At 36.1% G+C, this 23,633-nt stretch overlaps 1 protein-coding gene across 1 annotated transcript in view; it reads right to left on the reverse strand.

The window, feature by feature from the left end:
* The window catches only part of ST6GALNAC3 (ST6 N-acetylgalactosaminide alpha-2,6-sialyltransferase 3), a 510,975-nt gene that overhangs the window by 170,107 nt on the left and 317,235 nt on the right, over positions 1–23,633 (reverse strand). The gene's annotated exons all lie outside the window — the stretch shown is intronic.

Genomic DNA, 23,633 nt, shown 5'->3' on the forward strand with positions numbered 1-23,633 from the left:
GCAATGAGCAACTGGGTTGGTTCTTATTTCAAAGAAGAAAAAGAATTATGAGACTTTAAGCTCATAGTATCACCACTGTTCTGATTTCCAAGTTAGTATTTTTTGAACACAGTGTTCCGGATGCAGAAAGAATAAAACTGCCCCTTGCTTAAAAGAAAGCTCATATTGTAGCTGATCAAGAAGACATTTACTCAAATAGCTACTCCATTCTACAATCTGACCAGTATTCGGGAAGTATGAGAGCCCAGGGGAAGTATGAGAGCCCAGGGGAAAGAAGGAACCACGCTGCCTCGCTGTAGGCATAGCAGGGAGGGTTCACCAAGCAGGTACCACTTGTGAGGCTCAAGGATGCCCCTCATTTGGCCCAGTGGAGAGATACGGAAGAGGTAAGGTGGGAACCAGAATTATAGGGAGAATAAAAAGCATTTATGAGCTTTATGCTTTCTTTCTTTACGGCAAGAAGGGAAGTTTAAAATGTTGCTTTTTTGGAGCATAGGATACTTAATGATATAAAAGGAGGAGTTAGGGAGGAAGAGAGAGAATAAAAAGATTTTGCCCTACTTCATATGAGGGAGGCAGGGGTTGTAGCTGTGAATCTCAAACAAGAATGTTAAGAAGAAGAAAAGCAGAGGTCTACAGGAATTAAATGTCATTAAATTATTTATTAGAAAGTCAGAATATGTTGTTTCATAGCATCTCATTAAATGATGTTAGGATTATTTGAGGAAAATCATAAGGTATTCCTAAATGGACCACAAATCATCAATATTTGCAAAATTAGTGCTAAGATTTGGTTCATAAATTAGGAAGGTAAATTATCATAAGCAAAATTTAGTTTAGATTAAAACTTTGTCCCACTTAGAATATTCAGGACTTTTTATTTTGACATGAATTTTTAAAATAAGTGCTTATTCAAATATATGGTGATAGAAGGAGAACTGACTGGGTGGTGAACACACAATGGGATTTATAGATGACGTAATACAGAATTGTACACCTGAAATCTATGTAAATTTACTAACAATTGTCACCCCAATACATTTAATAAAAAAAAAAATAAGTGCTTATTGAGAACCAATTATTTACCAAGTAAATTCTTAGAATTCATTTTAAGAAATTGAGAAAACACAAAATGAAAGTAAATGAATCATTCTTATTATTAGTGTAAGATTATGTGTGTTTTTTTCTGTAATAAGTAATTCAACAAGTTATTTTAAAAAAAGACTTCATTGGACACTACGAGTAAATTAATGATACATTTATCAGTGAACAAATTCACATGAGAAAGCAAAAAAACACATCTGACTGTGAGAGCAACCAGACAATAGAAAATCTTACTGAACAGGGTTGCCGAGTGGCAATGAAATGAAACGTAACAGAGCTATTCAAGTTGAGAATCCTATACTCCAGAGGAAGGGCTATGAATCAGTTTTTTGAGAGACGTAGAAAACTGTACCTAAGAAATCAACTTCTAAGGACATGGTCCTCTCTTCTATTAGGTAGGGCTTTTGCTGTCGCCCTTGGACTTGAGTTTATAAAGTATATTCATTTCCTTTGAGGGTGTATAGACTTGACGAAAAAATTAAACAAAGGAATCAAGAAGGTGTCGATCATTTTGTGACACTGCACTATTGCTATGGACACGTAGTCACAGGTATTATGGGTAAAAAGGAGTTTTAAGAGCCCTGGATTGATAATAGCAAGAGTAGGTCAGCTAAGTGCAGATCAAAATTTATCCACACCGAGCCCTTGGTCAGAGCAAGGGTCCACTTTTCATCATGCCTCCTGTTTGGGGAGTGGAGATAAAAGTTGTAGAATATACAATGATTCGGATCCTATAGTTGGGTCAGTTTTCAAAATGGGAAAAATTACTAGAATTAAAAAAAAAAATCCTCAAATATGCTGTAAATGATCTTAGACAAAATAAACTTGGGTTGTATGTAATGTCTCTATGTCTCAATCCCCTTATCTGTGTGTTTGTGGAGGGGGAGTAATATTTTTCCTCCTGAAGATATTATAAGGATTAAATAAGATCATATAAGAAAAGTAATTGGCACAGTGCCTGGTACAAAGCCAAGTTTTCGTTAAATGTTTTAAAAAAATAAGTCTCACATTTATATACCCACTCTGTTTTTGGTAAAGGGCTTCTACCACCCCCATCTCCCAATATTTAAGGTACTAAATAATGACTGATGCACCAGAAACAAGTAAAACAGAAATGTTGACCTAGATTTCTTAAGAATTACATAGTCCTCATTACATAAAAAAATGTGATTCAGGATAGTTCAATAATAACACTGGTTAATTCTTTCTAAAAGAAAGCAACATCCCTAGAGGCTTAAATTTACAACTCATAATCTTAATGACCTAAATGTGATATTGTGATGGACTTCCAGGTCCTTCATGAGTTACTGTCATCTTCAATCAATTGTCCTTTAATCTAGTTTGGAACTCAGTCTTATTTATTAGCAGTCTGAGCATCAGTGAGTTTAGAAAATTGCATGTTGACATAGAGAAAATTTATACTTTTTACAGTCAAATGCTACAATGCAAGAGATTGGATTACAAATTTCATTCAAAGTGGATTTAAAAACAAAGAGAGTGATTATAGTTTCCACTCCAATTTGAGAAATTTTAGAAGCAATAAGTCTGCTGTCAATTGATAATCTATGATTTGTAGATACTTAATCATCAATGGAGAATAATTTACCAATACCACCATGAATATATTGAAACTAATATTTTGACATTACACTGAAATACTGACTAGGATCCTGTGGAAACTGCTTTTTCAGGAAGAAAAAAACGTGAATTTTAGTTGATTCATAGTTAAGGGAAAGTATTATTATTCAGGAAAAGTATTACCAGGGTCTCAGCACAATGCACTTTACATTTTCAGCCCAGCGTTCAGCACAATCATTATCTATGATCCACCAAACATGGGGGTGTCAAACCTCTAAAACTTCCTTTAACTTTTACTCTAGCGACAGAATAAGAATGGTCCTTATTTCTGAAAGAAGAGGTACTAGATTTTTCTCACTGTTTGCCAAATGCACACATTTCATAAATCTGCTTTCCATAATATATAATCACTTGTTTTCTCATATACAGGCTAAAACAATAACACTTACAGTATCTTTCATTTTATATATATTTTCAAATTGTTTATAGATTCATAGTCTTGGTATTCTCAATCAACTTTCTGATATATATGTTTGTGTATATATATATGTATATATATATATATATATATGTATGTATATATGTTAATATCCCTAACCTATTTTTGAATATTGAATATATGAATTATTAACTCAACTTTACACATAAGGAAAATGAGATATTGAGAAACTAAGTGACTAACAGCACTAAATATGAATTACCAAAATATAAAATGGCAATAAAGTTATTTTCCAGCGACAGCTCACATATGCAGTTGTAGATATTTATCAACCAACTTCAGTGATTTCAACACAAAGACAATTTTGTTCACATGACAATAAAAAATGGTTTATTATAACTGTAACTTCTCTCTCTACTGCATCCTGTAAATAGCTACCTTTTCTAAAATACTTTTTTCATAAGCTTGCTTTACATTTATTTGTTAACACGTCTGCATCCCTCACTAGAAGAGGTGCTTTAAAAGCTTTACATTTCCATGTTCCTCATTGTGGCAGGGTTTTTAATACATAATAGATGTTCAATAAATGCTTGATGCATAAATAAATAAAATACTGATCTGTTGTACTTTGTGTGTTGATTCCTTGGGATAGAAGCTTATGTTTTCTTAACAGCTGGAAACAGCAAAGTGCTTAGAACCTGACAGTTTACAGTCCTAAAACGCCATGCCTATGTTTACGTGTATACAATGAGTGGCAACAATGTCATGGGCATGCAACAATGAGCCTGCTCTCTGGTCCAAGTTTATTACCTCTGTCTCTGAGTCCTGCCACCTTAGTTTCTGGGTGGCCTGCCAAGGTTTGCTGTTTGAGGTGGTCTGAGGAGTGAGCAAGCATCAACGCTGGTCATACAACTCAAACAAGCATGCAGTAATCAATAAAGCAACCAATAAGAATGCCAAAATAAATAGATAAAATGAAAATTAAAAATGAACCTCTGTAATCGCACTATGATGCTATCATAATGAATGAGCCTCATCACATCTCACCCTTATCTTCTGTCATCAGTAGCTTTCAAAACTACAGCCTTAAAATAAAGTTGGTGTCTCATTGGACTTTAAATTGCTGCTCTGCAGCTTATTTTATTTTTGTCTAATCAAATAAACAAGAGGGTTTTTCCATGGGGGACAAAAACTGTCATATTGGACTACGGGTGCTGGATTTCATAAGGCTGTTGGTGCTATTTCCTCGGTTTCTTCCATTTAGGAACAACTGGCAGCAAGAGCCCAGCCTTGGGGATTCAACAAAAGTGCCCTTGACTTGCAGGTTTGTGGACGCCTGCTAACCATTGGGTAACTTCTACAGTCCCCATGGACTGCTGTCCATCTCCAGTTCAGCCAGCCATTGTAGTCATGCTTGGTGGTGAAGACAGACAAGCAAAAGGAGGTCGGATGGAGAGCTAGAAGCAAGGTCTAAAGCCAGTGTCGTGCGAGGCGGACTGCAGGGTCTCTGCTCCCGCTCCCCACATAAGAACGCAGGATATGGTGAAGCCAAAAAGGAACCACAGGTAGGGCAGTCATACCACTGTAGTCTCACTGGAGGCTGGATTCACATGACCTGCAACCTGCCATCTGCTTCTCTGCCTGCCGACCAACCAACTGACCAACCAACGCAGCCACGGCAGTTATATCAGTAGCAAATTGGCTAACCGGTTACAGCTGATGGCCAACCAATCACAGTTGATGGTCATTTACCACCCAAGCCAGCACCTCCCCACGCGAGGCCAAGAGCCTGGAAACTGCTCTCTGGGACTCTGTCCCCACAGCCAGGCACTCATTATTTTTCCTTGCCAAAATGGAAATAGTTTTATTGCTATTTCATTCTATTTATAGATATTTGTAGATGTGTACCATGAAGCTATTTCAGAAAATACAGCATACTATAATGGAGAAAATAGAAATTAGGCATAACCTCACCACCCACTCTGATAACTATTCTTTTGGACCTTAACACATATTGCATACCCAATTTACAAAATGCAACAGAAAGAAATTCCTGGAGTAAGAGGGAGGATAATCTCTTTCTTTTTCTCTCATAGGATTAAAAAGAAAATTAAAAAAAAAATGAAATCAAAAGAAGCAGAAAACCTAAAAAGAATGACAGCATTACCAGAAATTTAGAAGATACACAGGACAGAGAATACTTTTAAAGGAAGAATGAAAAGATAGTAATCACATCACCCTGTTTCAAAACACCATGATATGGAAAGGCATACACGTAAGTAGCAGAAGACAGAGATCTGAGGAAAAACAGAGAGATTCAGAGTGTGCAGGTACCAGGAGGAGAGAGAGAGAAAGAGCAGAAGGCAGCAGGGGTGGCACAGGGTGTAACCACACAAGAAAAGCAACATAAGAACGAAGACTCCCCCCTCCCCACATTTCACTAATGAAGATCACTTGTGTAAGTGTGTGAACTGCTCAATTTCTTTGTTTTATTTTCATTAAACAATAAAATATTTTAGATGGTACAAATGAAAGAGAGACTTCCAGATATGTTCAGTGTCTCTAACTCAGAAAATCTACATCACTCAGCACTATAAATGAAAAAAAAAATCAATAAACGCAACCTGGCTACATATTTCAGCCAGATGTTTTTGTGTACAAAATATAACATTCCAAAAAGAAGTCAGTTTTTTACCCTATTACTATTTCATTGTCCTATGTCCTATTTCATTGGCAGTTTCTTCCACATAGAAGAGAAGCCCTGTGCAAGAAATTTCTGGGAAAAAACTGATTGATAAAGAAGTGTGTGTGTGTGTGTGTGTGTGTGTGTGTGTGTGTGTATGAGAGAGAGAGAGAGAGAGAGAGAGAGAGAGAGAGAGAGAGATTGGAAAAGATAATTTGTGATGCATTTGCCTCTATGAAATGAAGAGCAACAAAAAATCAAGTGGATTTGTCCTGAATTTTATTTTTTAACTAAAATACAATTTTCATTTTATCTGGAACTATTTAACTCTTCTGATTTTAATGTTGAAATTCTTCATTAATTTAATGTGGAGGAAATAAAGCCTTGAGACTATAGGAACTGACTTGTCCAAGCTTAGCTAGTTAGTGAGAAAGCTGAGCAAGCATATTCAGTTTCACCCGCTTTTGTTTCTGGGGTTTGCTAAGTGGCATCAGCTACAGATGATGCAGCACCTGCTCTTTCAGAAAGTAAGTTAAGGGCCCTTCCAAGATGGAAGATTGAGACAGCTGCCCTCAGCAGGAGAGGGGGCTGCCAGGGCTGTGACGCCGATCCCTTTGTGTCTGTCCTCTCCCGTAAACTCTCAGCTAAGAGGACACTTCCTCTAGAAGAAGGCCTTTGAATTTAGGGCATAGGGGATTGTGCTTCATTCTGCCAAGAGGTTTTACAACATTCCTATAAGAAAGAGGCTCAGAAAACATTACTTTTAAGTATGAAATCAGCTCCAGGCAGATCCCAGTAGTTGCAAAAAGGCCTTTGAGTTTTGTCTCCAAGCGCTTACAAAATTGACATTCTCATAGACAAATATTTGTAGAGGACCTAATATATAGAGAGTACTATGCACAGAGCCTTGTAAGACAGCTTTGAGGGGCTTCCAATCTTGCTGATCTTGTTGGTCAGCCAGAACCACACATAAAGAAGAAGAAACAGTCAAAGCAGCTTGTACAAAGTGCAAGGTACAGGGCAGGAAAATAAATGCCTGAGGAAGTATAGGAAGCAGAGATAAACAGGGCTGTTAGAGACAGCTGCATGAAAGGGTTAATCCCTGAGCTGTGCCTTAACAGATTTATAGGACAGGAATACAAAAGGTAGGGCCTTTCATCTGAGGAAACAGGGCCAGCAAAGATACAACGTTCAGAGTGTTGGGTTGGGGAGGGGGCGGTAATGAGCAGATTCATTGGGGTAGGCTACAGAACATTTGTAAAGACGAGTTGGTGACAAACTTAGAGAGGAAGTTGGACAAAATTGTCAGGACAAGAATGTCAGGTGAAAGACACTACAGACAATGAGGAGTCCCACTGAAGATTTGTGGGTAGGTGAATGAGATGCAAAAGTGATTTTGGATGATGAATCTGGTAGAAGTATAAAATGTGAATTGAAGGACAAATGATAGGAAGCAGAATAGATGAACAAAATTTTAATAGTGTAGACACGAGATGATGAGATCCTTAAAATAGAAATAAAGCACATAATCATTTCATCAGTATTATGAAGCCCAAGATGGTAGTCTTAATAACACAATGAGAGTTTGGTTTGGAAAGAGGAGCCAAGTTTTAGACAGATTGTTTCACATAGAAAATGCCTAGTAGCTAATCTAGTTTTAGAGACCAATGTTTAGAAGTGATAGAAAAGATGGAGATAATAGGTAATAGTGATGGTTGATACTATAGGAGTGAACGAATCCTCTCAAAGAGGGAATGTTTTATTTACACTTAACATAAAAGGGGAACAGAAGAAAAATAAAGGCCAGTGTCATATCTTCTTGCAAGTACAGTAGCAAATGACCAAGTCTGCCAAATTCTACCTGGATTTCCTTGCACAGTCTTTGCTTTCTGATGACTCAAGCCTGATGATAGTAGCCAAAGGTCTGGAAGGAATCCGATATTCCATTATTCTGAAAGTGAAACCTGAGCAGTTGGAAATCCTGGTGACTTGACCATTGCCTTCCAGACCTCAAGCATGTCAAAACTCTATTCTGGAGAACATGTTGATTACATATTGAGGACCCATATGCTGTTTTCAATATGATACATGTAATCACTTTTTTCAAGGAGGGAAAAGTCACAGCTGGGAATTATTGTCAGTATTATAATATGGATGCAAAATAATTCATAAAAACTAATACTTACTAATGCTTACTACATGCCAGGGTCTAGCTATAAAATGTATTAATATTATTTAGTTTAATTATTTAAAAAGTATAGAAGGCAGATATTATTTTAACCTTACTTTACACATGGGAAAACTGAGGCACAGAGTTTTTACACTTGGTCTAAATCACACAGATAGGATGTAGGTTATAGTTATGGGATATAATCTATGGCACAGAACCAGCACCTACTCCCATCCATTATTATAACCCAAATCTGGATGAACTCCTTCTAACTTGAAAGTTTACCGAAACAAGTCTATAGCTATAGACAAAACACAGATGAGTCAAACACAAACACACACACACACACACATACACGTACACACACACATATGAGAGGGGAAGGGCTAACGGGTACTTTAACTATATCAATAAAATAATCCAAGAACCCGTTTTTTAATAAAGCTACCCTTGGTAAGAACTCACATTTCCAGTTCATTTACCAACAGGCCTGAAATTGCTGTTTCTGATAGGACTGATGGTTATGTTTCAAATCTCATAATAGAGATGGATCTTGGCCTCACTAACGTCTCCACATGCAGTGTTTTAAGCAAAATATAGTCCGTTTACAAGAAGTGCAGAAATGTTGTTAAACTTAATTAGATGTAATTGTCACACTTTCATTAGCTATTAACATTATGTAAAGATAAACTAATGCATAATGAGTTCTTTCATTGTCACATAATTTTAATTTTAATGATTACATTATGACCATTATAATACAGTGCATATTTTCAATTTTCCCATTAGTGGGTAATTATTTATAAGGTTTTCTATTACAATCTGTCCATAGAGACCATGTTATTAATGCCTTCATTTTCCTATAATGATGACCACAGTGTGGAAATCAATATGATAGCCACAGGGAGAATTACAAAATAACATGGAAAGAACAACAAAACTACAACCATGAAGTCAGTTTATTCAACACATGCCTGAGGACGTTTCAAGATGGAGAGAAATAATATATTTATATTCTTATGAGAAGTTCTAGTTTTTAAAGTTTCTTCAAGTATATTTTGCCTCATTTTTGTGGCCTTTAGTCTCTAAGTCTTTCCTGAAACAGTTTCCATCACATGAAATATTCAAAAGCCTAACCTTTGAAAAATGTCTTAAACAGTTTTTACCATTCGGGGAATTAAATTAACATCCCACAAAGCTATTTCTAGGAAATTTTTTTGAATTGTTCAATCTCAAGGTTGTACGTCAGAAAGTAAAATTCTGATGAGCTGTATGATTCACCCTCAAAGATGATGAAGAGGGGGGGATATTTATTAGAACAAAGACAAAGGGTGATGTGCTGGGACAGCTGTTATGGGTCCTGAAAACTGATCACAGTAATAATAACAATAACATCTAATGAGGTTTTGCTTTTAACCACTACCTCTGAGAACTTGCAGATTCTATTATTATTATTATTATTATTATTATTATTATATTATTATTATTTTGAAGACCGAGACTATTTGGTGGACTTGGAAAGATGTCCAGAAGGATGAAAAGAGATTGAGAAATGCAGCCTACTAAACACCGAACTGTAGCTGGTTGTGACCTGATTGTGACCTACTTGGACTTGAGACCTGATATGGAGGCATCACAAATCCTTCAGGGCTTCCTGTAGCCCTCTGAAATCATATATGTCTCCCCCAACTGCACCACGACTGTCTCAATTATCTTTTGAATCCCTACCACCTTGCACTCTACAAGGTTTGTAGAAGAAATTAATAAACTAGTTAGATTTAACCCCCAAGTTTCAAAGTAGCGCATAGCTTGTATTATCTAACTTAATGGTAACAGTAAACGTATTTTAACATGGCCCAGTGTTGCTTTCTGATGAAAGCTGTTGGCCAAAGTTCAATAATTATATATTCATGTAGTTTGGTGATAAGATTTGGATGTGTTTTTGTTTCTTTCTATTTGAACTGAAGAGAATTGAGAGCCCTGGCACATAATAGGTGACTGGTCCTCACACAGTGCTATGTGTAAGACACTCCTGGGGAACTAATTGATGTGCAGAACCCTAGGTTACATTCCTACAGATTCTGAATCCACAGAGCTGAGAGGTTGTTTTTATCAAGACTCTCTGGAAGATTCTAAAACAGGTGGTCCACGAAATACATTTGAGAAACACTGCAGCTGGTGTTCAATTCAATGGTGGGGAAGCCATATGGACCAGAAAAGTAAACATGGCACTTATCTTGGATGCAGAAGACCCCGCGATCAAAGTTTTACTACAATAAGAGGTGTGACTTTGGGAAAATCTAAATCTACTCTGGTCTTAGCTTTTCTCACTCATGAGATGTGTGTTGGGCTCATTTTAGAATTTCCTCACTGAGATCACTGTAAAGGGGTTCATGAAGTCGACAACAGGGATTCTTGAGCCATATGTGAAATTTCAAAAAGTCAAATAGGAATAATTTATTTATCCAATATCCAAAAGTCTTATTGACACACCTACTTTTTTAGCTCCTGGCTAGAACTATTTCTGATTTTTGATGAATTTATCAGAATTTTTGATGTAGCTATATTTGCTCAGATTTACAAAAATAGAGAAATGGATACTACTTAACAAAATGTAGGTTTGTGTTTGTTTTCGTAGATCTCATCTTTCAAAGCAGAAAGCCCACAAGGGTAAAACTGCGCAAAGGAATATTGATAGGAAAAACGTTGGGACACAGTGGGATACATATTCCTGCGGTCCAACCCTAAGAGTTCTTGACCAATGTTGCTTCTTAAATTAAGAAACTAACAATTTCAAAAAGCCTCAAGTCATCCATCTGAGGTGCTATTCAAAGGAGCAGAGAGGCAGCACTGGGTGAAACGTAGGCCTGCTCTCATGACCCTTACAGTTTAGTGGGGAAGACAGAAGACAGAAGATATATAATGCATCAGTCCTTGACAAGTGACATCAAGGACAGGAGTTTGGTAAGCAGTTTGGGGGGCAGGGCAGGTGAGGGTGTTGCTAAGGAAATGTTCTCTCATAAGGCAAAATTTGAATCAAGACCTAAAGAAAATGAAGGAAAAAATCATATAGATATCTGGGGGGACTCAAGACATATTGAATATACATCATCTTCTATATTATCATAAACCTTACTTAAGCTAATATATTTATGAGCTCATATTGTGGGCAGACTGCAGGCTTGTAGAAAAGAAATCATGGTCATAATTTCTTAACAAGACTTGTGGAGATGACATGTGAGCTCTCTAGCCCACTGATTATCTGACAGTGAGGTAAAGCCTGGACTTTGGCACAATACTTATCTTTGCTGCTTTAAGAACACATCTTAGTTTGCTGCACATCCTTATGGTCAAGATATTTTTAGTTCACTCTGGGACTTTTTTGTCTTGTCAGGGTTTCTCAGATGCTTTCATTTCATACCTACTGACAGCCTGATGAGCATGCTTTATAAATATTAAAAATAGGATGGTGAGACCAATGCAAAGAACCTGCCAACACATGCCAGGACCTCTGATGAGTTCCCAATAAAACTAGAGAATATGTTTCAAATATCCGTGGATTCCCCACATCTAGGACGATGTCTGACACCTGGTTAGCACCCAGGGAATATGTGCTCAAAGACTGAGTGAAATGTTTATAAAAAACTTGAATAATGCTACACTTCTGTGCTGCCTATCTCAAACTAAAATAAAAGCTCTGCCTAAATAGAGTAGCTTGGTGTGTGTATGTAGATGAGGACATGTGGGTGTATGTTAGTAAACAGGATGTTTTCTATACTTTATGAGAAAGCATGGCAGCTGCTCCCTGAGCTCCTAATAGAGAAAGCTGCTAGTTTTACATCCTTGAGAGGCCCTATTTGCATAGATCTTATATAGAAGACAGACTTTAGAAATGGAAATAGTATATGATCACCAAATCTCACTTGTGCTAGAAAGCTCTGCCTGTGGTTTGTGATTTTTGGAAATGTGGATGTGCTGACAACAAAATTAACTTCTCCAAAGAACTGAGAATTGCCTACTCTCATCATCCCTCTCACTATAATTTACATGACTTGACGAAATTAGACTGTTATTTTCTTTGGGGTGATCTGCAAAATCATGAAATGATGTGTATTTTGGGAACGTCTAATTAACTCTCGTTAGTTCCACTGAGGTTTAGCTACTAACATAAGCATTGCAAATATCATGGAGGTGTTCACATCTAGTTTTAGTAACTACAAAGTGATACTCAAAAGACTTGAAAGAAAAATTTCTTTAGAAATCAGGCAATAATGAGGATTCAAATCAAATGGGGAGCCTGTGGGATAAAATCAGATATACATAGATTTGCCAAAATTTGCCTTGAAGCAAATAGCAAGGAATACTTTTATAGTTGAAGCCAATATTAAAAATCAAACAGCAGAACTACAGACATATATGCACAAAGTCCATCCCTAGTCACAGTTTTTATGGCAAACTTTAACTAATATTCATCAAGCTGTTTGTCAAAAAAGCTCACTTTAACATATAATCAGCACCTGAAGTGAGAGCCATGTCTCCCAGGCAATTGTCAGCACCTTGTGTCATACTTATAAATAATGGGCTGCTCCTACTGAGTACCATCTGCTTAATATAGAAAAAATCTTCATCTTAGTTAGAAAATTATTATTATTATTTAATATTTACTGAACACCCACAATGTGCTTGGCAGCAAAAACACCAGAAACATGTTCTCTGCCCACCAAGAATCCACCTGCTAAGTAAAATATGATGAACCAGTTAAGCAGTCATTCCTGTTTTTAGCATATTTTATGTAATTCTTTCCAGGTGACAGAGTTGCCAATGGTTCACTCTTTGGAATGGTGAGCTATCAGATGAGTTATGAGTGAAGTAAAGATAAAAAAAAGATAAAGGGCAAATTAATTATGATCACCATGAAACACAAGTGAAATTTGCTCCATGGATGGAAGAAAATTAAATGCACTCCTAAGTAAACCCAACTGTATTTGTTATGGGACTAACAGGTTAGGACTATACAACATATTAGAAATCCAGAATGTATACGGGGAAGTCACCTTGAAAGAGCAACCGTTCTTTGCTTGCATTTATCATCAAAGCTTTTATGCCTCCACAATGAAACAACTATGCTGTGGGATACTCATTTCATCACAAGGATATTAACATCTCGGTTAATAAAGATCTAATGGTCAAAGACCTACTATCAACCAGGAGAATTAAGACAGATTGACAACCTCTCCCAGAAGCCTCCTACTAGATCCCTTTCTCTTTTTCCCACATTTCGATCAACAAAAAATCAAGAAAACTGGACGTGTTTAATATTGCAGCTGTGTAGAGAAGCATTCTTGGGAAGAATAAATGAACTATTCACATCAAGAGAACTGTTACATATATGCCTGTAATAGTACCTTTGCATGAATTATCTAGCACTAACTTCAATTACGCTTTTAGTGAAAACTATAAATGTTTAAAAATGTGTTTTTGCTCCAAGACTTGAATATCTTCAGTATGTTAATTATTATTATTTTTTCCCATATCCTGAATTCTAACCCATTCTTCACTTCACATGGGAAAAGTTTCCCCATCACCTTGCCGGTATCTCATTATTTCAGGTTTTGTTTTGTTTTGTTTTGTTTTGTTTTGTTTACACCATTCATTAAATTATATGCTTTCCTCATTCTGCTTTCTTCATAAGGAAAACATAAAATGAATGAAAAAGAATGTGATGACTTTGGTCATAATGTTACTTTTTATCCCAAAGTTTTATTGTTTTTCACAAATCAGCAATACCAACTGCCCCAGTTATGCATTGGGAATATGGTGATTCAGAGAATGCAGTATTATCCAGTGTCTTAATTTTATGCATATATTTCTTAGATAACCACCTCACCAAGATAATTCAGGCAAAAAAGAAATTACATATTAGTGGAGGTAATGGTGTGATGATGGCAATTGTCAAACAGTGCCAATATGAACTTTAAATGAATATAATTTGAAAGAAACACATGACAGAGGGATAATGACTAACTCATATATTGTCAGGGTAATAAATACCTAATGAGCAAAATTGTAAAGCAAATAGTAGGTTGAACATACACCCAAATGTTGATTCTTGACTCATAGTCAGAGAACAGAATGATTTGTCTCTCTTTCTAGAATGATAAAGCATCACTTTCTCACAAGCTAATGAGCAGCACCATCTGGCATGGTTATAAAGGAGCAAGGTCTTAAGAAAGTGAAGAATAAAATGACAGAACTAGAGTAGGATTTTTGTAGGAGGTTAAAAGATTCTTCATCATTAAAAAATAATCATAATAAAAATAATTTTAGATGTTCACATAACACTACACCCATCGTATAAAGATTATAAGGCCAAATGTTTTCAAAACAATTAAATGTGTTTCCTGATACGTTCAAATCTTTCTCTACCACAGTGGTTCTCAAAGCGTAGTTCCAGGACCAGCAGTAACAGCATTACCTGGGAATTAGTTAGAAATGCAGTCTCTAGGGCCTAGACCCAGCACCAATGCAGAAACTCTGGGAATGGGCCCAGCAAGTTGTGCTTTAAACAACCCTCCAGGTGATTCTGATGTGGGCTCATACTTGGGAACCACTGCTCTACCAAACCATCTAAGAGTCAGAGATTTTTGCTGTTTCTGCTGGATAGCAAAGAAATTAGCCAATTTGGCCAAGTCTGTTTAAACAATTGGTCTGTGTGCTAATGAATAAAAATCAGTCAGACCAGTTCCTTGAGTGACCTGATGATCTCTTTGAATAAGAGTGCTGTCGTGCTAGTATCCTTTTGTAGAACAACAGCAGAACAAGTTGCTTAAAATCCTACCTTAACTGCATGGTTTCTGAACACATGTATATTCTTCTTTTTAAGCCATTTTGGTGGATCCCCTGAGACAAGTTTTGCAGCTTTGCCCGAATCCTTTGTTTAATTTTTTTCCATCTCTTGGTCATTAATTCAGCAAATATTAAATATCTACTATATGCCACACACTATGTATATCAGTGACAAAAACTGACAATGAACCCTGCCCTTAAGGACTTATATCCTTGTGGAGGAGATAGACAAAAAATAACAAATGATAAAATCAATAAGCATATTATACAGAATGTCAGAAGGTAAACAATGCTAGGGTGGGAAAATAGAACAATAGAACAAGGTAAGGACAATTGGGAATGCTGGTTATGGGAAGTGGGTTTCAGTATTAGGTAATATCACGGTAGGCTCATTGAGTGGATGACAAATGAGCAAAGGTTTGAAGGAGATGATGGAGTGGATCATGTGACATATGGGGAGGAAATGTCATCCAGCAGAAAGTAAAGTAAAGGCCTGAAGGAGAGAGCATTTCCAGAGTGTGAGAGATACAACTAGGAAGTCTGTGTGTCTGGAGCAGATTGAGCTTGAGGGAAATTTAATAATGAAGGTCAGAGAGGAAACAGAGGGCCAGATCACTCTGGGTCACTCTGGGTGTCATTATAAGTCATTGTAAAAACTCATGCTTTTACTTTAAGGGAAACAAGTGTTTTGAGTAGAAGAGTGACATAATCTGAATGATATCAAAAGACTTTCATTAATTTTCCTTGAAGTCTATGTACAAGTTCATCAACCACTGATGTAGTATGCATGTAATGTATATACACTGTATGTAGTGTGTTAGAAGATACTACTACCACTTTTTTCTTTTCTTTATGTCCATTATGAAGTTACAGAAAAGTATTTTCACTAAGGAAAGTCTCTTTCTTTGTTAACAAAGAAGTGTTTTCTGGGAGACAGTTAGAAGACAGAGTTGGGAATAACCAGGTCTCCTTTAGTTGGATCTTGTTTCCTGCCTTCTGTGGTGGTTGCTGCATTTGCTTCTTAAGGCTCAAGAGTATAACCTTGGATTTGGGTGCTCAGGTTTGTTTTTTTCCCTAGGTGACTGACAGCTAAAAGAATTGTGAGTGAAGTCTTAGAACCTGATTTGCCACTGAAGTGAAACTAAAATGGAAACCTGTATTTGAGGAATGGCTCTGTCAGTGACATTAAAAACCCAGTGCCCAGTCATAAAATCCCTACAGAAGGTAATAGATTTGCCAACCTTTCGGTAAGTTAGAGCGAGAGGTGATCTCTCTGAGTGGAACTGTGGAAACTTTTCCATCAAAACCCAATCCTAGAACTTGCCTCATTTGGTGTTACTGTGACCCCTAGTGCTAAAGAAAACTGTTCTGAAATTCACAAGTATTTCAATGAATGGCAAAGGGACTTATAGACTTCAAACAAACAAACAAACAAACAAACATCTTTAGGTATTATTTACTTTACTCATTTACTCATTTATTTACTCATTCATCCATCAAGTGTTTTCTGAATACCTAATAGGGTCAAATGTTTTATTAGGCTGATGCAAAAGTAATTGCAGTTTAAAAGGTTAAAAATAATTGCAAAAACCGCAATTACTTTTACATCAACCTAATATTAGGTTCTGGGGAAACAAATATGTAAGAGCTGGTATTGCCTCAAAGAATTTATGGACTCCTGAAGAAATTAGACATAGATGGCAATAAGGCATGGTAGAGAGTACTGATTTCTATTAAAAAAAAAAAGTCCAAACATTATGGATTTTCAGAGAAGGAAATATGAGTTCTAATTAGAGATATTACAAAAGGTTCATGGAAGAGGTAACATTTGATTTGGTCATAAAGGATGCATTTGTGTGCATGGTGATGGGAAGAAGTGCATTTCAGGCCGAGGGAGCAATCTCTGCAAAGGCACAAAGACAGGGCTCTATTAGTAGTCACCTACGTGGCAGGCAAAGGGCCAAACTAGACCAGCAGTAGTAGTCCTGATAGAAGAAAGAAAATGACTCATTGCTGAGGTCATTTCAAGGAAATCTGAAATATCTATAGGCCATTTAGCTGAAAGAAGTAAAGTGTGAAAAACACATTTGTTTGGTGTATTGTTGGCAAACCACCACTATGTTAGGTCTGACAATAAAATGGATATGGCCACAGTCCCTGTCTTTAAGAAGTGTATTATTCAATGAGAGAGATGAACAAATAAACACAATAAGGCCAGATCAATAAGTCCTTTGTTGAATTCTTAAGGACTTCTGGACCCTATCCTTAAGTGGCCGTGAACAAGGCATAGTTACAAGATTGGGACTCAACTACAAGCAGATTACCAAGACTATTTGGGAAATATCTATTCTTTACTGATGTAATTCTCTGGTGCAAGAAACAGTGAAATATTGCCTGTCCCTTCATTCAAAATAGAGCAATTCAAAGTGTCATCTGTAGATTTAACAGCATTTTCCTGAACTTGGAACTTGTTCAAAAATGCAAAGTCTCAGGCTCCACCCCAAATCAATTGTATCAGGTTGCAGTATGCACATTAAAGTCTGAAAACTGCTGTAGTATAAAAAGAAAGATATAGGATACGATGAAAAGTCTCAGAACAACCAATGCTTTCTTAGATGTCAAGGCATACAAGAATTAAGGAAAAAAGAAAGAAATTACAAATGTCCTTGCCATCCTCCCATTATTAAAATAGATTCTTCCCTCTTTTTTACTGAATTTCTAATTTCTAGCACATGGGTATTATAGAGGAGGCCTAATGTAGGTAGGTCACTGGATGCCATCATGAATAATGGGAAAAAGAAAGTCCCCTGTTTCTCAATGCTTGTTAGCGTTTTTCACACAGCCCTGGATGTCTTATTACACTTTTTAACTCAGGAGTCCTATGGGTCTGCCTATGACTGCTGTGTGGACTTATTGTTTCTGCCAAATAGATCAACTAAGTGGGAACTTTCATTCATTTTAACAGAGGTGTGTCAACGTTGCTCTTGAAAAAGAGCTGAGATGCTATGTTTGCAAAGAATGGTCCTTTAAAAAGAAATGCTGTTTTTAATACTGTGTCCTGTTTTTCAATCCAAGAAACTGTGTACTTTGCCTATTTTCTCTTGGTCCAGGTTTTCCTGAGGTTAGTACCTATTGTTCTGAGTTAGAAAGAACTAGACATCTTTGTTTTCAGAGTCCAAGTAGAGTAATAAAATTTCTTTGGGTGAACTTAGCAAGTTTCTGTGCCTTGTGGTTGACTCAGACCAGCCCAGTTTTTCTGTCGTGTCCTCTCCCTTGCTGCACTGAATTGGTTAAGACAGCTTGCCAGCCATGTCCCCAACACAGGGGCCATAGAGAGTTCCCAAAGTCTCAGGGGAGAGGCTTGAAACATCTTCCCTTCTACCTAGGAACTACCAAAGGTTTGCCAACTTAAGGTATGTGAGCTAATTTAATCCCTAAATTTGATCACACAATAGCACAAGAAACTCAAAATCGCCAAGTTAGCATAGCCAAACCTGGGCTGCATTTAGACCCCTCACCAGATGACAGCACTGTCTCCAGCAGAAGGCAGTCGGACAGGACACATCAGTGATTTCCTTTTCTCCCCTTACGATGCAGTGAGAATGGATGGAGCATGCAGGCAAGATCAGCCAGGTAACCATCTTCATATTTATAAGTTTCCCATTTTGATAATGTTTTCTGAAAGTGACTTTTGTGTATCTTTTTTCCTTAATGATCCTCAAAAGCAGCTCTCTCCCTTCTCATCTTCTGCAACTGAGGTAAAAACATCTTGAAACATTGATCTATTTATTTGCTGCTAGCTTTCATTAATTTCCTCCAACCCTGAAGGCAGAGCCACATTGGTGCCAGCTAATTAAGACCTATTTAGGGCAGCTCAGGGCCCTTTATCAGGCCTGAATTAGCTTTGCACTTTTAATGGGAACTATAGCTTTCTCAATTATTACTTAATTAAATAATGTGCATACATTTGCCAACGTATTTCTAAAGCGGGATGCAAACTGCAACTGCCTACCTTCCCACAGGTGAGCAGAATATCTCACACTGGCTCTCTGCTGCTTCTCCGGGAAAGTTAACATTTGTTTTGCATCTGTACATGGCCAGACACATCATCACATTCTTTAAATGTTGACTGTGGCTCCATATAATACTGTCAGCCCTATAGCATCTCTAGGGTATTTCAGTCTTAAGATGCATTAATGCAAATGTGTAAATGTCAGCAGGCTAATATTATTTATGCATACCAATCATTCACAGGGGAAAAAGAGTTCCATTTTGTCCCAGATTTTGAATACAAAACTTTAAATTACAAAGGTTGCTGGTTTGTTCAAAGTTGTTGTTTCCCAGAAAAAAAATGTTTGGTAAGTGAAAATATAAAAGTGAACTGTGTAAAGGACGTAGAATTCCAAAGAAAACTGGGCCCCAGAAGATCAAGAAAGAAAGGACCAGCAGCCTTGTCATTCTGTTCTCCCAGCCTTTCCAATAAGGTAACCCTTTCTAATTAACTAGCCAAATAATTTTAGTCAGTAACAGATAAGAAAGCAAATTAAATTTCATTTGGATTGAAACAGTATTCCAATATGCTTAAGAGTTGGTCTAAACTCACTCTAAGAAATTTAACAGTACAAATATTTCTTTTACTCTTTCCCGTTTTGTCCCTTAAGACAAAAATAAAAACCACTGGAAAAATTAAAACACCCAACTTAAACAGGGGCGGGGCTTATGTTTTTTAAGAAAGGACATGACAATTTGAGAAAGCAAGCTGAGAGGCAAATTTTTCTTTGAGAAACTCAATTTAATCATTTACCTATCATGAATCACTTTAACTACTAAGGATACACTTTTTTAAAAATTCTATAAATTATGCATCATAATGGTGACATAACCTCTCCATTAAAAACTTGAAGAAAATGAGCACTTGCTAAAAACTTACTGGAAATTCAGGCAAATCAAAATAGCTTTACAACAAATGTTAAATTAAATGGACATCCCTATTGCCTTCCTCCCTCAAGCCTGCAATGATGTATGTACCATTTAACTTATTTACTTAGGAGAAAAATATTTACAACTTTTGTTAGGATATAACTAACACACACTTTGTGAGCATGAACTCACATGAACACTTGCCATTAAGATGTCGTGTCTGATGCAAAACCATCTTAAAATATTTACAGTAATAATATTGCTGGTTATGCTGTTATTCTTATTCTAAGATTGTTGTATGTAGGCTGTGGGATAAAGCAGATGAGTAATTACACTGGTGTCTCTAGGACCTATGATTGTCAACATTGCAGAAATAATAACCAGATGTAAGATTTATGGGGACAAAATAAAAACCTGGTAGCCCTAGTTTCAGTTTGAACTCACAATGATTTTATCTTTAAACAATATATACAGCACATGTATGTAAAGAACAAAGTATATAAAGTATATAAAGAACAGAACAGTATATAAAGAACATACAGTATATGTTCTTTGTTTCCCAATGAAAAGACTAAGAAACAAAGACCAACCCAGTAGCAATGAGTCCCTGTAGTACCAAGTTCTACTCTCCTAAATACTAAAAGACCCTAAGTTCTTTGGAAAAATGTATGAATACAGGTTTGCATCACATTATGTACAAGAGCTTTCAACATCATACACTACCAGGAAGCAAAGAAGCTACCCAGAACATATGAAATATAATTTTAACGAACTGAAATATTTCAAATATGTTTAAGTATACAAATCAGTAGGTAAATATTGATCATAATGAACTTACTGGTCACTTTTGGATGATGCTAGAGAACCAATGTGTTAAAACTGATAAAGAGAAAGGATCAGTACTCTCTATTTCATGGTTACCCAGTGGTTAAGGAGGGCAAGTTTATCTTTATAAAGTATATCAGCAAACAAATGAAAAAGAAATGATGAAATATCACCATTTCGTAACATCCAATGAATTATTAGATCTAGACAATGATCATTAACACTGCTACCATATAAAAAGAGAAAATTAGACAGTATTCCAGTATTCCTCCTGATAGAGGTACCACTTCATGGTCTTGGTAAAAAAAAAAAAAAAAAAAAAAAAAAACCACAAGCAAACAAACAACCTGAACCCAATAAAGCCTCAATATAGAAATGAGAAATATCAATGTAGAAGAAATATCACGGCATGAGCAAAATCTAGATTGAAGAAAGCTCTATAGGGAAAATGACTAGATTTTTTTTTTCCTAATTATCGAGTGAGATAGAGGGATAGAAGAAACTAGAGGTTACAAGAAATATAGGTGACATATCAATTCATTGTAATGTATAGACCTCATGCTAATTCTTACTTGAAAAACATGTATGGACCTTAATGGTAATACTGATTCAAATTAACTATTAAAAATGTTGATGAGATTATTGGAGAAATTTGAAAACAGACTAAATATATAATGTTATTATGGAAGTATTGCTGACTTTTATGTAGGACAATTGCATTGTTCTTTTTTTAAATAAAAGTTTATTGGTGTTTATTTTTAAGAATGTTTATCTTTTAGAGATACATGCTAAAATATTTATGAATGAAAAAATATAAAGTCTGGCATTTGATTTAAGAAAATCCTTGGACAGGGAAAAAGTGTGTAGGGGTATAGATGAAACAAGATTGGCCACGAGTTAACAGTCATTCAATCTGAGCAGTTGGTATGCAAAGACTTATTACACCATTAATCGCTCTATTTTATGTTTGGCATTTTCCTTCATAAAAAGTTTAAAAATATCCTTGCTTGAAATTTGGCAGTGAACATCGGGTCACTATGCGAAATCCTTAAACAATAATATCTGCACAACTAAAGTTGGGATATAGATTTAAATCATAGTAGAGATAGCAGTTTTGAGGTCGTTTTGGTTAACCTTTGTCATCCAACTAGATTTTACCAAAACCATCTATTCTGATCATTTCTTAAACACAAGCATAATTGTCCTCTTTGGTCTGGTTGCAATACTCAGTGAAGCAACAAAACAGGATTAGACTCACTGAAGAAAACAGCAAGAATGCACCAAAAAATTATTCTGACTTTTTTCTCTATACATCTATTTTGGTAACTCTACCAATTGAATAATACCTGCAAATTAATTTTACAAAGTAAGCGTTTCCCCACAGCATTTAAAAAGCTTTCCTCATCACAGCCAGTAGGGAAATGTATCTTCTAAAGCTATTCTCTCTGAGTTTTTGTTACACAATCCACACATGTGTAATAAGGCTGTCTCACTGAAGCTCACACAAAAAGCCAACATGATATAAACATGTAGAAACATATGGCATGATAAGCTCTTCTCTGATATCCTAAAATGGTTCTAGGGCTTATAGTATGACTGGGGGATACCCCAAGGGCTAACTGTGACGAATGAAAAACCAAATATATCTAATTAATTGCATTACTCTGAGCTAGTGAGAGACCAGAAATTTCCAAAGCCCCTTGAGGATGATCATATTTATATAGAATGGGGCTTCATGTGAGAGCATTTCTCTGAAGCATATACCTATTCCTTTCATCTCTACTGCCTATCTCTTTGGACAGCTTGTGGTACACTGACTCAAATCTAACCATTGAGATTCTTCTTGGTAACTCTAACAGTAACAGGAGACAGTATTATGGGTATTTATATCTTGCCTTTTGTTGTATTTCACTAGATGCTGTACATTTTTGGTGCTCAGAAGTAGAAAACACTAAATTCAACCCACCTTGCCAATAGGAGATACGATTTTAAAATAATCATCATTAAAATTATGCCCAGAAATATCAGAAACTTTTCCCCTATAAGTACATACCCTAATATAATTAAAAGTTTAGATTTGATAATATTGAAGACTGAAAGATAGACATTTTGAGGAATAATAATGTTAATATTGGAATTATAGCCAATGCTCAATTTACCCATGATAACATGAATAAGCAAAATTCACTGATAGTTTAAAAATTTAGCAACTACTTTTAATATTTTCTTTTAGCAGTTCTTTAATAGAATTAGATATATGAACTATGTGCTGATTGATAATTCCACTTCTCTCTCATATACTGGTTCGCTTTCTAAAGAGGGAGAAAAAATGGCAGGCAATAGAGTTATATGGGAGATGAGGGAAATGAAGACGAAGTAGGAGAAGTAAGGAATAGGAAAAGAATGAAGCAAGCGGCCCCAAGAAAAGGAAGTGAAAAGGGTAGTTTATAGAACGCTGCAGAAAAAATGGATGCAATGAAAAATGGAAACAGATTTTTGGATAACTTAGTGAATGGTATTTATACCATATTTCTCTTCATGAATCCACTGTTAGTGGTTTTAAGTAACACACGATTTCAATGTGGTATTCTGCTTAACATGTTAGATACCAGGTTATTGGTGTTCATGATCATAGGATCTATTTGCATGCAAGAAGCTATGTAACATAATTAGAGAATCAATAGCCTGTTGTGTTTTGTGGTCTCAGGTAAATTTTTGCCATAACTTCTAAAGGCATTTAGGTCCTAATGTTCCTTAACATTTTTATTTTGATATAGAAATATACAAACTTCCTCTTTGGGCTAAAATCCAATTTAATCAATAGCAAATTAAACTAAATAAGAACAAATCTAAAGCTATTCTGGGGAAGCTTCCAGTGTTTCTTGGAGCCTCAAGCCAATCAAAATGGAGAGAAAGGAAGGTAATGTAGGTGGAATAAATGGGGCTAACTGCTGGCTCATCAAATAATTATAATAGTCAAGAACATGTAACAATCAGTTTGAAAAATAACTGTTCATTTGATAGCTGACAAAAAGACTCGGCAAAGATTTAGCATAAAGGACAATAAG

Source organism: Rhinolophus hipposideros (assembly GCF_964194185.1).
Source record: "Rhinolophus hipposideros genome assembly, chromosome: 8".
In the NCBI taxonomy this organism is placed as follows: Eukaryota; Metazoa; Chordata; class Mammalia; order Chiroptera; family Rhinolophidae; genus Rhinolophus; species Rhinolophus hipposideros.